The sequence below is a fragment of the Rattus norvegicus genome, chromosome 4, assembly GCF_021556685.1.
Source record: "Rattus norvegicus strain SHRSP/BbbUtx chromosome 4, alternate assembly SHRSP_T2T, whole genome shotgun sequence".
Classification (NCBI taxonomy): domain Eukaryota; kingdom Metazoa; phylum Chordata; class Mammalia; order Rodentia; family Muridae; genus Rattus; species Rattus norvegicus.
In genome coordinates, this window is record NC_141537.1 from 141,064,232 (window position 1) to 141,079,997 (window position 15,766).

General features: G+C 39.9%; 1 long non-coding RNA gene across 1 annotated transcript; it reads left to right on the forward strand.

Annotated features, from left to right (window-relative positions):
• Nucleotides 1-584: 584 nt before the first annotated feature.
• Nucleotides 585-7,503, forward strand: LOC134486621 (uncharacterized). Its single transcript, XR_015686112.1, has 3 exons — nucleotides 585-730; nucleotides 1,830-1,896; nucleotides 6,659-7,503. It is a non-coding gene; the product is annotated as an uncharacterized LOC134486621 (long non-coding RNA).
• The last annotated feature ends 8,263 nt before the right edge of the window (nucleotides 7,504-15,766 follow it).

The window sequence follows — 15,766 nt, forward strand, 5'->3', positions numbered from 1 at the left end:
AGGATCCACTCTCTATCTCCCTTCAAAAAGAGCAGGCCTCCAAGGGACAACATCCAAACAGGAGAAAACAAATTACAACGAGAGAAAGCAAAAGCACTCGCATCAGAACTGAATGAGGTAACCCAACAGGAGAAAAAGAATCCCAAGAGCAGGTCGAAGAGTCAAAGATACACCCACTGCAGCTGTTGGAAGCCCCACAAAAACAAGCTAACACCCATAAATCATATGCCTAGGACCTGGACCCTGTGCTTGCCACCTGGTTTCTGTGAGCTCCTATGCATCCTGCCTAGTTGATTCAGTAAGCTATGTTCTCCTGGTATACTCCATCCCCTTTGACTCCTACAATCTTTCTGTCCCCTTTTCACCAAGATTCCCCAAGCTCATAGGGAACCTGATGGACACCTTCAATTTAGACTCTCTTTCCACACAATGTCTGATTGAGGGTCTCTGCATTCAGCCCCATCCGATGTCATCTCTGATGACAACCGGACAAGGCACTGATCTATGAGTACAACAGAGTATCATTAGGAATTACTACATTAATTTATTTTAACACCAGTCATGTTTGGTTCTACCCCATTCAGTCTCCAGTTCCTGGCCATCCAAGCAGTGTAGGGCATGGGCCCTTTCTTGTGGAGTTGCCTTCAATTTAAAGCAGATATTGATTGGTTGGCCATTCCCACAAGTTCTGTAATACCATTTCCCATCACATCTTACAGCAGGACAGATGGTAAGTCAAAGGTCTTGTGGCTGGATTGCTGTCAATATTTCCTTTTTGGTAGTCTGTAGAGTTACAATGTCTCTAAAACGAACAAACCAAGCACACCACATGGTATGAGTCCAACTGAAAACTCCTTAATTGTCAACAATTTGGGGGATATTTATGATTAAAATCAAAACGTGGATCGATGATACCAAATTTCCTTCCTGGATGATGACTGGTGCCTCCAGTGTTGTGCCCTTGGCACTTAGACTTGGGATCATTCTGGATTCTGATTTTAAAAGCACTGGCTCCTGTGCCATGGATAAAGCTAAACTGATACCCACTGGGGCTCACTTTGTGCTGCTTCATCATGTCCCTTAATACTGTCCCGAGACTAGACCGACAATCCCCCCAAAGCACATGGCGATTGCTTGTAAACCAGTCTGCACTTCTGAATCTTCTCAGTTGGTACCCTGTCTAATATACAGCACTGTATCTGTCCTACTTTGACTTTGGAATGTTCCCTATAGGCTATGCATATAGGCTTGGTTCTCACCTATGGAATTTGAGGGGCTGGAGCCTGTTGAAATGAAGCTCAGTTATTGGGATTAAGGGATGCACAAGTGTAAAGACAGATATTAGGATTCTAGACTTTTCCTCTTCCCCTCTTTGCATCCTGGCCTTCATGAAACAACCTGTCCCCTCTACCATATGTTTATACAGTAATTAGTGTGTATCAGTACTCCTGAAAGCATTGTGCATTCATTGTACTGTGCCACCCAAAGCAACATGACCAAGAGGTCACAGGCTGGAAATTCAGAAACCCTAAGTAAACCTCTTTTCCATATAAGCCATTTCCAGGATTTTGTTTCAGTAATTCAAAGTTGACCAGTGCATATATGTCCATAATAATATGAAAAAAATAGTCAGTTTCATGACAGATCTTTAAGACAGCCATGCCTTAGCATCCAGAGAGATTAGTCTTAAATTCTCTGAATTTCATATTGAACATATATTCAATTTCCTTCTCTAAAATGGCATAGTGTTTGCATATATATAGCCTGGGCATATCATCTCATATACTTGATCATAATATCTCATAAATTTTTTTCATTTTATTTTTTAGGTTTTAGATTGCTAACCATTAATGGGGCTACATAACTAACTTGGAGTTGGAACTTCTTTTTGCAATGGTAAAATCTTTGCGAATGCACAGTATCAAAAAGTCATTCAAATCCAATGTGAAATGAATCTGAGGTGATCCTGGCAGATCTCACCTGGTTTGTATTGTACGATGTCAGTGCTGCCTTGATTATGAACACACAACACGATGTGCACACATTACTCTGTGCACAGCATCACACCATCCATGAGACCAGCAGATGCCCTGAAATACTGTCATTAATATTTGACATGGACCACAGTGTTTTGACAGTACACACCAAGTTTTCTCCTCTTCTAGAGATATAAGTGATTAATTACAGCAACCAAAGCCTTGATACTTTTCTACCGTCATTCTTCAACAATGTACCAAACTAATGCACTTTTGCATTGCATTGTGATGCTTGATTCTACACAGCTTTACTGTAGGACCCCATAGCATCTTGGCTACTATACAGATACATTGAGAGAGATCACAAAGTCTTTACAAACCTATCAACTCTAGTCTCTGATATTACAGGCTGCACTCAAGCTTGAGTCATTTGATGGATATTCTCTAATCTGGTTGAAAACACAGACACAGACACACACACATATACACACACACACACACACACACACACACACACACGCACACACACACACGCACATGCACACAAACATGCTCCATTCAGTAAATGTTGGCTTGGGATTAACACAGAATTCCCAACAATTTCTAAAATGTCTTGAATCATTCTTCCATCATTTTATATTATGTATTTATGCAAAGTCATTTTGAGCACTGATAACCGTATAATCAAATGTGGATTAATTCTGATAAATGTGAAATATGTTCTATATTCTGCAGTATTAAATACCCATCTGTTTTAATTATTATGTAAAAATAAATGGACGTATAAAATTCAATTCACCTTTAATAAGTGATAAAGTTATGTGTTTATCAAAGAATTGTTTTAGAATAAAATTCTTTATGAGTTAGTATCAGTAAGTGTTTTGTTTCTATACTTATGTTTTATACACCTGTATACCTGACATTATGCACAATTCTCAAGTGAAAAGGATTTGCTAGTAGGAAAACTTTAAAAAAGTACTGGAGTAGGAAATAACAAGTGAATAGTCTGCCAATTAGGTTGTGGCAAGAGCTCATCTGCTCATGCTCTTGACCAATAAACATGATCACCTCAGTTTGAGTCCCAGAAATAATGCTTTTTAAAAAGTGAATGAGGCATGATGGTCTGCCTTTCTATTTCCAGCACCGTAGAAGTGAAAGTAAGCTCCTAGACCAGCATATCTAATTGGAAAAGTCTAGGAGAGTGGGATATGATGGAGAGAGGAGAAGGGGCAGAGAATGAGAGAGAGGCAGAGAGACACACACATTCACACAGAGAGAGAGAGAGAGAGAGAGAGAGAGAGAGAGAGAGATCAAAATGGTGGGGGAAGCCCAATATAAATTAACAGTATTTGGAAAATTTTTTATTTATCTTGAACATGGCAGGTGTGTGTGTGCGTGTGTGTGTGTGTGTGTGTGTGTGTGTGTGTGTGTGTGTGTGTGCGTGGTGTACATGCACACACACACAAACATAAGAAAGTGTAAATATTCAAGTGGAAGTCGTGGTAGAGTGTATCTGTGGATGTAGAACCAATGCATACAGAGGGCCAACTGTATACTAATTTATTCTTTAATTGTTCCATAAAACATACATGTTATTGCAAAAGTATAAAATCAGAAAAATTAAAACATGATTGGTGCAGGAAGGAGCTGTTATATTTTTGTAATTGTGAGGTACAGGCAAGTTTATGTGTTTAGAAGTGACTACTCAGAGTTGGAGGTAATTAATATGCTCTAGGTTTCAAAAACCTTGAAATGTTGAATCCTTAATAAGCAAAAACTTATACTCCCCTATTCTCAAAGGTCTCTTGCCTTCCACCCGACCTTATTATGGTTTTGACGGTGAGCCACACACAATTGACTTATGGAAAACAACCTCATTTCATTCCCCAAGTATTTATTAGTAAATTTAGGTAAATATCTAGCATATTTTCTTGGGGCAAGTCTCCTTCTGAAAAGAAACTCTGAGACTTACATTGGGAAAAGTTCAATACTCAGTGCTAGCATTGCCTGAGATTAAATTTAACACTCTCTTGGTTTCATGTTGCATCCATTTTTCTCTTCTTTAAAATTCAGAGCCAAGTCTCATGAAATAAATTTGGCAATGTTCCTTTTCTCTCTATTTTGTAGAATAATTTGTGGCCACAGTCACCCTGATACCCTAACTCCAAAAAGATTCAACAAAGAAAGTGAATTACAGACAAATCTTCTGTACACCATGGACATTGATGGAAAAATACTCAATAAATTACTTGCAAACTGAATCCAAGAACACAACAAAATCATTGACCTCAATCAAGTAGGTTTCATCCCGAAGATGCAGGGATGGTCCAACACATGAAAATCAGTCAATGTAATTCACCATAATCAAACTGAAAGGAAAACCACCACCACCACCACCACCACCTCCACCACAACAACAACAACAAAACAAATAACAAAAAACACATGGCCATCTCATTAGATGCAAAATTAAAAAAAAAAGCATGTGACAAAATGCAATGCCCCTTCATGATAGAAGTCTTGGAAAGAAAGAGTAGAAATACAACAAACATACATAAATATAATTAAAAGCAATTTGCAGGAAGTTTATAGCCAACATCACATTAAATGGACAAAACCTCAAAGCAATATCTTAGTGAGGGTTAATATCCAAAATAAACGTAGCTCAAGAGATTAGATATCAATAAACCAAATAATCCAATTTAAAAATGGAATTCAGATTCTAAACAGAGAATTCTCAAAAGAGGAATCTCAAATGGCTGAGAAACATTTAAAGAAATGTTCAATATCATTAGCCATCAGAGAATTGCAAATCAAAACTACTTGAGATTCCATGCCAGTCAGACTCACTAAGATCAATAACACAAATGACAGCTCATGGCAGTGAGGATGTGGAGTAAGGGAACCACTCCTCTATTGCTGGTGGGAGCGCAAACTTGTACAACCACTGTGGAAATCAATATGGCAGTTCCTCAGCACTCTGGGAATCAATCTACCTCAAAACCCAAATATACTACTCTTGGACATAAACTCAAAGGTTGCTCCATCCTATCACAAAGACTGTTGCTCAATTATGTTTATAGCAGCATTGTTCATAATAGCCAGGACATGGAAACAACCTAAATGTCCCTCAACTAAACAGTGGATAAAGGAAATGTGGTACAATTGCGTGATGGAATATTATTACTCAGCTGTTAAAAGGTGGCACCCTAAAATAGGCATGAGAATGGATGAAACTTGAAAAGAAAACATCCTAAGTGAGGTAACCCAGACCCAGAAGACAACCATATAAGCGGATATACACTCTCAAGTAAATGATAATCATGGTACGAGCCACAGATTCAAAAAGGCTAAGTAACAAGGAGGACTCTAAGGGGGATACTTAGGAAATATGTTTTGCAGGGAAAATCCCATTTCCCCTGAAATAGATTTTGTGGGTGAACTGGGGGCAGATGTGGATGTAAGCAAGAGAGATCAGGTGGGCAGAGGAGATAGAGAGAGAAGGTATGGAGAGAGATGACTGGAATTGGAGGGCATTTGAGGGGTGATGTGGAAACAGTACAGTAGAAACTCCTAGGATTCTATGAAACTTATCCTAGCAAGGACTTCTATAAATAGAGGATATGGAATCTGAAGGCTTCCAGTGGTAAGACTGAGACACAAACCCAGCCATAAAACCTTCTACCTACAAACTCTCCTGCCAGGTTGTGCTAGAGCAATGGAGAAAAAAAACCTTTGTGAAAGTGGCCAACCAATGACAGGACTAATTTGATGTTCACACCATGAGAAGAAACCTGTGCTCCACACTGCTTGGATGTTCAGGAACAAGAGACTAGATAGCCCAGAAACCTAGGGTAGAACCAAACACAACAAGTCTAAAAAAAGTCAATGAAATGGTTCCTGATGATATTCCGTTGTACTGATTCATAGATCAGTGCCTTGTCTAGTTGTCATCAAAGTGTTTTCCTCTTGCAGCAGTTGGAAGCAAGCGAATGCAGAGGCTCACTGCCAGACATTATTTAAAGAGAGACTTTACACTGGAGGTCTCCATTGGATTCTTCCTCTAAGAGCTCAGTTAATCTTCTGGAAAGGAGGTAGAAAGATTGTAGGGGTCACAGGAGATGGAGGGCACTAGGAGAACACAGTCTAAGTGGTGTCCACATGGACTCATAGAAGCTAAAGTGGCAATACTACAATCCAATGAGTAAAAGAGGCTAGGTAACAAAGAGAGCTCTAAGGGGGAACATAGATCTTTCATGGGAAGGGGAAATAGAATAGATTTTGTGAATGAACTTGGTGCAGGTGGGGATGGGAACAGGAGAGATCAGGTGGGCAGGAAAGATGGAGAGAGAAGGTGTGGAGAGAGATGACTGGAATCGGAGGACATTTTGGGGGTGGCCTGCAAGGAGCTGCAACAGGTTCACTGTCCATAGGTTGTGGCTGTTAGCTTGGTGTTTTGGGGATACTCCTAACTCTAGATGTATCTTTGAGTCATATGCCTGCTCTTGGGACTTTTTCTCCTGCTATGTTGCCTTATCCAATCTCAGTGTGAAGGCTTTTCACTTGTATTATTGCCTCATACTGCATGGATGACTAGAAACAAGAAGCTGGATAATACAGAGGCATAAGACAGAGAGGAACAAAATAAAATGTTTTCTAATTATATTCTGTTATATTCATAGGTCTGTGTCTTGCCCAAAAGTCATTAGAAAAAACTCTGCTGGCAGCTGATTGAAGCAAATGCAGAAACCCACAGCAAACTCTGTGGAAGATGGAGAGGAAGAATTATAGGAGTCAAATGGATTGAGCACATCAAGAGATCATGGCTCACAGAATCAACTAAGCAGGGCTCATAGGAGGTCTCAGAGACTCTAGTGGCAAGGTTGTTATTCCTGTGTTTTTGTGGGACTCCTAATAGTGGGAGTATGAGGAGTATCTCTGACTCTTTTGCCTGCTTTTGGGACTTTCTTCTACTGAGTTGCCTTGCCCAGCCTTGATATGATGTTCTTTTTAAAACTTTTCTTTATGGAAGACTATTTTCTAAGTAGTAAGTATAGCCATTTAAAGGCAATCCAGTATAAGGGGTATTGATAACTACTAAGAGATTGATGTTTAATGGAAGTCCACAGAAATGGTATGTGTATTTGTGTCCTACTCAGTCCTCCTATCATGAACAACTTGATTTGCATGGCACTTAATGCTCATGATATAAGTTCATATTCTTAGTATATCTCTCCTAAGAATAGCATTAATACCTATTTTATATTTGGAAAAAATTAAGGCTTCAAGATGACAAGGAAACAAAACTCCTTAGTGGATGGTGTTTTTATAAAAAAGTCATCTGACCCTCATTGGTCTCAGAGTTGGGCTTCTGGATCTTTAATTTTATGGCTGGCGGGAAGAAAAACGTTGTCAGAGCTATAGCCTCTCCCATTACGAACCCAAGGATTACATGCTCTCCTCCATCTCTACATCCAGTCCCTTATCAGGTTTTCCCAGTGATTCCAATAAATGGAAACTATATGTATCTGTGTCTGATCTGATCTCTACATCTTCTGTATGACTTTATATTGTCCTTATTTCTGGAAGATGGCCATGGCTTCCTAAGGGGTCTTTCTACTGCCATCCCCCAAAGTCTCTGATTCCTAACTTGACTCTGTAGGAATCCCCTGAAGGACTTGTTAACATGTAGATCTCTGGGCTCAACTCCCACAGCAGGATTTGATTTCACTAGGACTGAGGCTGTGTTTAAGAGTCTGTCCTTTTGGGGTTGGGGATTTAGCTCAGCGGTAGAGCGCTTGCCTAGGAAGCGCAAGGCCCTGGGTTCGGTCCCCAGCTCCGAAAAAAAGAAAAAGGAAAAAGAAAAAGAAAAAAAAAAGTCTGTCCTTTTAACAAGTCTTTAGGGATTACTGATGGTAATATACTGGGGGCCTTGCTTTGGAATCCACTGTGGTATTAAACCTATTCTCTATTCAATAGCCTAAACAGTCATTTCTAAACTCTCCTATAACCCCTCTATGTATTGGCTGTATTTCTTGATTGACCCTTCAAAGTTCCATGATGCAACATTATTGCCCCATTTTCTGCCTTGTTTAACACCAAACTCCACATCTGGCAACTATACATATATACACATATACCTCAGGAACATATAAAATTCTGTTAAAATTCATATTATCTTGCTAGGATCTCAGACTTATAGTGCTGTGACACTCTAAAGGTCAGTGGCCAGTTCCCACCACTTTACAATCATTCTTGCCATTAGGATACTCCTACCCACAGTATGAGACCAAGTATACCACACCCACCTATCAGAATTAGGAAGAAGTTAGAATTAAATATGGAAATAAATAGAGCAAAAGTTTCAATTTTTCTTCGCTGTTTGCTTAATATAGATCAAAGATGAGATTAAGTGATACTGAGAAATAGGCATTATAGGTATAGATGTGGACAAATGTATAAATCATAAAAACAAATACATATTTGTTTTTGTAAATCAAACAAAACATCTTTGATATAAGGTAGAAAATTTCCAAATTTTCTTCCCATTATAAATAGCTCTATTGAAAATTTCTCATCATCCAAGGTCCATGGTGTTTACATGATTCACTCTTGGCCAATCATATTACTCTCCTCCTCTTACTAAGGATTGATCAAGGAATATATAATTGTGTCATTGTAGGCTAAGGACAATCTCCTCTAGCAAATCTTCTTGTTTTGTCAGGAGATACCCTCTCTCTGAAATCGTGACAGACACATGTTGGCTGCCTTGTCTTCTGATAAGGCATGTCTTAAAATAATATTGAATCCATGTCCAGCCAGGTAGAGTATAAAGGACAGGTGTGCCTGAATTGAAAGTAGGAGTTTCTTCTTAGAAGAACATATTTGCCTTTGTGCTTAAACCAGTCTGAGCTGGAGTCTGCCATGGAGAATGCTGAGAGCAATGCTACATGTCCTCATGAGTCTCAACTCTGACAAGTCCTGATGGGCTGTGTTATTTTTCTATAATCACCCAATTCAAAGGCAGTTGGACCCACCCACAACACCACATAGTAACGACTGTGAATTCTGAGCCCACACACTATTGCCAAGACAGCAGACAAAATGCCACTAGCCAGAATTCTTCTATTTCTATGTCATTTTCTCATAAGGAAGTCACCAAATGTCATATGCATTTCTTTTGTCTACATCTTGTTCTAGTAGAGTGAGACATACATATATTCTCAAACTTTATGATCCTGGGAAATTATATCATCTAGACATAGGTGTTACAACAGGTATAGGAGGTGAGGCAGGAGTTTCAGATTCTACATTCAATGTTGCTGGGAGATGTAATGAAAAATAATTAGCATCTTAGCCACAGGGATTTGTGACACAACATATTGACTTTAAATACTACCTTCTGTTGGCAAGGCAAGTCTGAGAAAGGACATTCTAGGTCACTTCAGATACATTAAGGGTTCCTCAAAAGAAGCATAAAGAAAAAAGAAAGAAAGTACTCTCAGATGTCTCAAACAGATCTTATTGTTAATAAGTGTGCACCATAATAAAACATTTTTTAACAGACATCCTTACTTTATTTTATTGCTAGCTTCTCTAGAGAAATAATGCTGTCATTTTATCATAAACCTTGGGCATCAGCCAGAATAATGTGCCTAAGATTTAAGTTGTGAATTATAGATGTCATCATGCTTTTCCTAAGCAAACCTGACTCCAAGAGAGATAACTCTATATGGGTCATGAAGGCTAACAAAACACACCTAAGACATTCTTCCTTACTGGCTTACAATCTAACAGTTGATCTATTTTCTGCCATCTCTGAAAGCCTTTCAGCCAAACATTGCTGCAACATGAACATGGGAATCAGTCAAACAGGGCTGAACATTTAATAAATGCAGAGTTCAGAAGCAGACCCTACAGAAAAAACATAAAGCATAGTGTATGGATCATGTTATAGAGCCACTCACATGGCAATCTGTGAAAAGACATCAAGAAAATATTTCATGAAAAACCTTATTACTTAAATATTTTCTGATTTTCTAATTTCTAATTTTCTAATTAAGGATTAGCATAATAAAAGGTGAAAGTCAAGAGAATGAACATTGCATGGAGTTATTGGACAGTAACTTAACTGTTGATGAATTAAGTATCACTCTGAGATTAACTAAAAGACAGGAGATTTGTACCAGTCTGGAAGATTTTTTTTTATCTTTATTAACTTGAGTATTTCTTATTTACATTTTGATTGTTATTCCCTTTCCCGGTTTCCAGACCAACATCGCCCTAACCCCTCCTCCTCCCCTTCTATATTGGTGTTCCCCTCCTCATCCTCCCCCCATTACCGCCTTCCCCCCAACAATCATGTTCACTGGGGGGTTCAGTCTTGGCAGGACCAAGGTCTTCCCCTTCCACTGCTGTTCTTACTAGGCTATTCATTGCTACCTATGAGGTTGGAGCCCAGGGTCAGTCCATGTATAGTCTTTAGGTAGTGGCTTAGTCCCTGGAAGCTCTGGTTGCTTAGCATTGTTGTCCATATGGGGTCTCGAGCCCCTTCAAGCTTGGAAGATATTTTTTATGTTTTTAAGATTTAAGTTTTGTGTTTGTTTATGGAAGATAAAGAATTTATCCATGTGGGTTAGAAAACAATGTTAAATGGCATGGTTGAAGAATCTTCCTATCTTTACATGATATTTAATATGTTCATGAAGTAGAAGATACAGGTATCTTTGAAGAAATAATATTCAATTATAACCAAAATATCAGCTGTGTATTTTTAACTAAAAGTATTCCCCCAGTATAATATGGAGCATATTTATAGAAAACATCATCTCTTATCTGAAGTCAAAATTTCCAGGGCAAGACTGGACACATAACTTAGTTGGTAAAAGGCTGGTTGTATAAACTTGAGGACTTAAATGTAGTTTGCCAAACATACATCAAGATGCTGAGTGTGTTGCAATCCCAGCACTGGGAAGCTGTAGGCAGGTGGATCCCCAGGGCTCACTGCCTAGCCAGTCTAATCAAATTGGTGAGCTGCAGGTGAATGAGAGATCATGTCAAAGAAGGTGAATGGCATCCCTAAGGCTAACATTCAAGGTTATCTTGTGGAGTCTGCAACCCCTCATCAACACAAATTACACTTGAGCATGCAACTATGTACATATAAATTTGCACACACATTTTTCCCATTCAGTAAACATGGACACTCTATGAAGAAGGATCTCCTTTAGTTTAAAGTAAGCTACTTTAAACTAAACAAGACTAAACTGTTAAAGATACTCCCATCATTATATGACAGTCATTATGTGTTGGGCTCTGATCTAGGTACTTTGTGTATTTTGATTCATTCAATACATGTAAATCTATATAGTAGGTAAACTGAGAAGCATGGTTTGTCCCATGATGGCAAGCTATTAACTACATAGAGGCAGGATTGGAACCAGGACAGTCTAGATGAAGAATCAATTGGTATCCTGAACTAGTACATCATTGTGATAGGTGAGGTCTATTTTTATGGTGATATAAAACAAACAAAGCTACTGAGGACACCTTAAAATCATGAATGCAGATAAAAATAACAATGAAGTATTTAGCTATCATCCAAACTCATAGAACCAAACACATAGTTCCCCTAAAACATTCATCTTAAAATAAACACTATCAGTTTGTTTGTTTATTATGTGTGAGAGCATATACATTGCAGTATGTGTATGGAGATTAAAGAAGAGCATGGGGTTATCAGTTCTCTCCTATGGATTTGACTGAACTCAGGTCATCAGAAATGGCAGCGAGTGGTAACAAAGCCATTTTGTTGACCATCATCATTCATCTTGGAGGGAGACCCAGACGTCTATCCTATGATATCCACCTGCTTACAGGATTGATGAGAGAGGCACCCTGCACTCAGTGTAGGTTACTTTAGCTGAACAGTAGGGAGATGAAACCTGAACAGTCCACTTCCATTCGTTAGACAGGGCTCCCAGTGGAGGGATAGGGACACCAACTCATCTTCAAAACCCAGAATTGTTCCCGTCTAAAAGAAATGCAGGAACCAAAATGGAGCAGAGACTAAAGGAATGGCCCACCAGTGACCATGGCAACTTAAGATCCATCCCATGGGTGGGCACCAATCCCTGACACTATTACTGATGTTATGTTGTGCTTGCAGACAGAAGCCTAGCATGGCTGTCCTCTGAGAAGCTCTAACAGCAGCTGACTGAGACAGATTGCAGATATAGACAGCATTGGACAGAGATTGGGGACCCCTATGGAAGAGGTAGGGGAAGGATTGAAGGGACTGAAAGGGATGGAAATCCCATAGGAAGACTAACAGTGTCAACTAACCTTGACCCCTGGGAGCTCCCTGAAACTAAGCCACCAACCAAGAACATATATGGACTGCTCCGAGGTCAAAGACACATATGTAGCAGAGGACTGACTGCCCTGTCTGGCCGTAGTAGGAGAGGATGTGCCTAGTCCTGTAGAAACTTGATGCTTCAGAGAAAGGGGGTGTCAGGGGGGAGGCGCCTTCTCAGAGGTGAAGGGGTGTGGAGATGGGGTTGGGGAACTCTGGGAGGGGAGACCTGGAGGGGGAGCAACATCTTGGATGTAAATAAGTAAAATAATTATTTAAAAAAGAACTGACAAGCAATAGTGTCAATTCAGTAAGAATTCACTCAGCTCAAAGGCCCTTTTACAATAAGCATGTATCAAAATTTATACCCAAGATGGGCAAGAAGTTTTTGACACACCTTCAGAGAAGAGCAAATATCGTATAACCCACAAGATACACCCACAGAAATTCCAGAGAAAAGAAACATAAACACTACCAAAGAGTATGTTTTTATTGAGTAGATGTTCTAGTCCATATGACAGAAATGGATAAGTATTACAAATATACACCTTTACCATCTTTAAAATTCATTCAGTCCAGTATTGACTTATCCTTTCTGTCCCTAGTTATCATCTGTGTTGTTACCACATTTACTTCCAGCGACACACTTATTCAGTGCAGTAAGGTAAAAGCCTTCCCTCGCTTCTGCTTACAGCTGAGGCATAAGCCTATTTGTAGGGGCTCTTACATGAGGATCATATTGAACGCTTCCCTATGTAATCAGACATTACAGGAAATTAGAAACAATAGGGGAGCAAAATCAGCCAGCCGTGGGAGAGGGATTCAAATGGGAGTCACTCATTCCAATGCATCGCTTTAGAAAATTAATAACAACAGAGGTAATGACTAACCTGGGAGAGGCAGACTTTTGATCACTCTCACAGACTTTTAAACATGAAGTATGCCCACATTCATCACTGTAAGGCTGCATGCTGGCTTCCTACGGCTGGCTATTGACTAGCTCAGGTGTCTCTAAAATCACATTTTCTAGATCAGTGGTTCTCAGCTGAATGTGACTCAGTCCCCAAGGGGCCATGGCGATAAGAGCAAACACTCTTAGGTTGTGTAATCTTAGCGGGTGGTGCCATTAGCATCTGGTAAGTGAAAACTGGAAAGCCAAGCATACAATCTACCACACATAGAATCCGTCTATTCACCACCCCCCAGTGACAGGATGATCTAACCCTAAATGTAAATAGTGACAAGGTTGAGAAATCCCATCCCTAAGACCGCATTCCAATTTAGATTCATAAACTGTCCTGGACAGAGATCAAAATGCAGGGCCTTAGAGCACTCGGGAAAGTAGCAGCAAGGATATAGGTTCAAGATGAATGGCTCACCCTCCTGCTTCCTTTGGTTGAGTTCTCTATTCCACACAAAGGGCTTGGCAAATCCTTCATTTTTCTTTCCACTCTTATTGCTCTCCAATAGAGGGGCATCTATCACAGCCACCTGTCTGCGGCCTCTAAGACACCCCTGTATAAAATGGACAGCTTCATGTATCAAAGAAAGGACTGCTCCAGACAAAGCTAAACAAAAAGACGACCAAATGGGAAGTTTAATCTGACTCTCATCACTTATGCTGCTTGGATGTATCTTGGCCTTGGTAATTGCTATATTTATTGAGCCAGCTTCCAGGTGTCAAAATGTACAGATGTATAAGAATGCATGAGATCACTAAAGTGATATGTAAAAATACCTGATTTCCATGTCTAAATATATCTTGTTTCTGCCGGCAGTAATTTGCTTTATTTTGTTCAAGAAATTTGGTTACTATTATGCAGCACAAACAAAAGTCAAACTTCCTCCCAAATCCATCATCAGGAACACAAAACCTGGAAATAGTTTTAGCTCTTATAGGGTATCTTGGTCCCATCTCTATTAAACATCTGGTCACATTTCACAATGCTAGAAAACTTCATTTTTATCATAATAGAAAAAGGTCAAGTCAGAGTGTATAACATTATCCATGTGAGCTTGGGAGATTCCTTTCCTTTGTTGCCCCAGTCTCAGCTGTTTGCTACTGCCCTAAAACCCTATTGCACTCAAAGGCCAATAGCAGAACTCACAGTGTCTCGGGGGTTGATTTCCCTATAAATGTCTGTGATCTTTCTTATTTTCTCCTTTCCCATTCCTTTAGCAGTACAGACATGCTGCCTCACACATGTCATCCCCATGCTAGTGTATGTTCCACAGACAATAGTGAATCTAAAATTTCCAGCATGTACTATCTTCAGTTTCTCAAACATTGCACACTAGATCAGGAGCATGAGCCCACAGACGTACAGTCCTATTTTCCCAATGCAAACGAAAGGAAACCAAAGTCGCTTTCTTGTCCAAAGGCACTTTGGTGGACTGCGACTCCTCATTTTATTTCCAGTTCCCTTTGTGGAATGGTTTTGTTTCTTAATTCTGCCAATGGATTTGGCTGGTATTCTCTTTGGCAAATGGGATAGAAGCAAAAATGATATGTATGATTTTCAGTGAGTGACTTTAGGCATCATTAAATGGTTCTACCATGTTCGCCTATGTGATAAGAACTCTTCTGAATATAGATTATTTCTTCATCTGTAGTTTCAGCAGTGACAAAGGGAAGGAGAACCTCAGACAACTCCCAAGCATAAATATGAGAGGTAAAGCTTTGGTTAGGTGAGCTACCTGTGTTGTTATTGATTTGAAGCCATTTGTTATAGTGGCAACATAGAGAATATGCTAATATAGTCACTTAGTTGACATTAGAGAAGCCCTCATTCTGCTTCATAGCATAGGTGGGCAGAAGACAATCAGAGGCCCATCCACTGCCTAGTGAGGTGGGTTGTTGCTACTAGGATAAATAATCATGTGATGGAGATGAGGTTTGTGTACTATGAAGTGAGGCCATGAAGGCAATGAGGAACAGCCTGATGTGTGTAGCCTGAACTGCTACCTGAAGGTATGTTGGTGTCTGGGCCATGCTGCTGCTGAGGGCCATGACTGGTCCATTGCCTCATGTAGCAGGGATCTGTATTGTTATCTGTGGTACATGTTATCATCAAAAGCCATGTGGACATCCATGGTCTGGGATGCTACCTGGGGCCATGTTGATGTCCAAGGGTTGTGTTGAGCTGGCCCTCCCCCTCAATTATCATAGCATTGTGGTACCAATAATGACTGGGTGCAGAAGACTGTCCCTGTCTCCCACCTAGGCAGTGTGGGAGAGCTGGGCACACTGGTGTTGGCACAGGAGAGCTTGAAGGATGACCAACTGAGCCACTACACATCTTCAGATCCATGACTTTGAGTTGGACCATTCTAAAATGAACTCTACCTGAGAGCTCCTGGAGAATGCTAAGGGGCCAGAACTGAAGAATCAAATCTTCAGGATCTCCATGACTCACAGCAACAGCAGGATATCTGA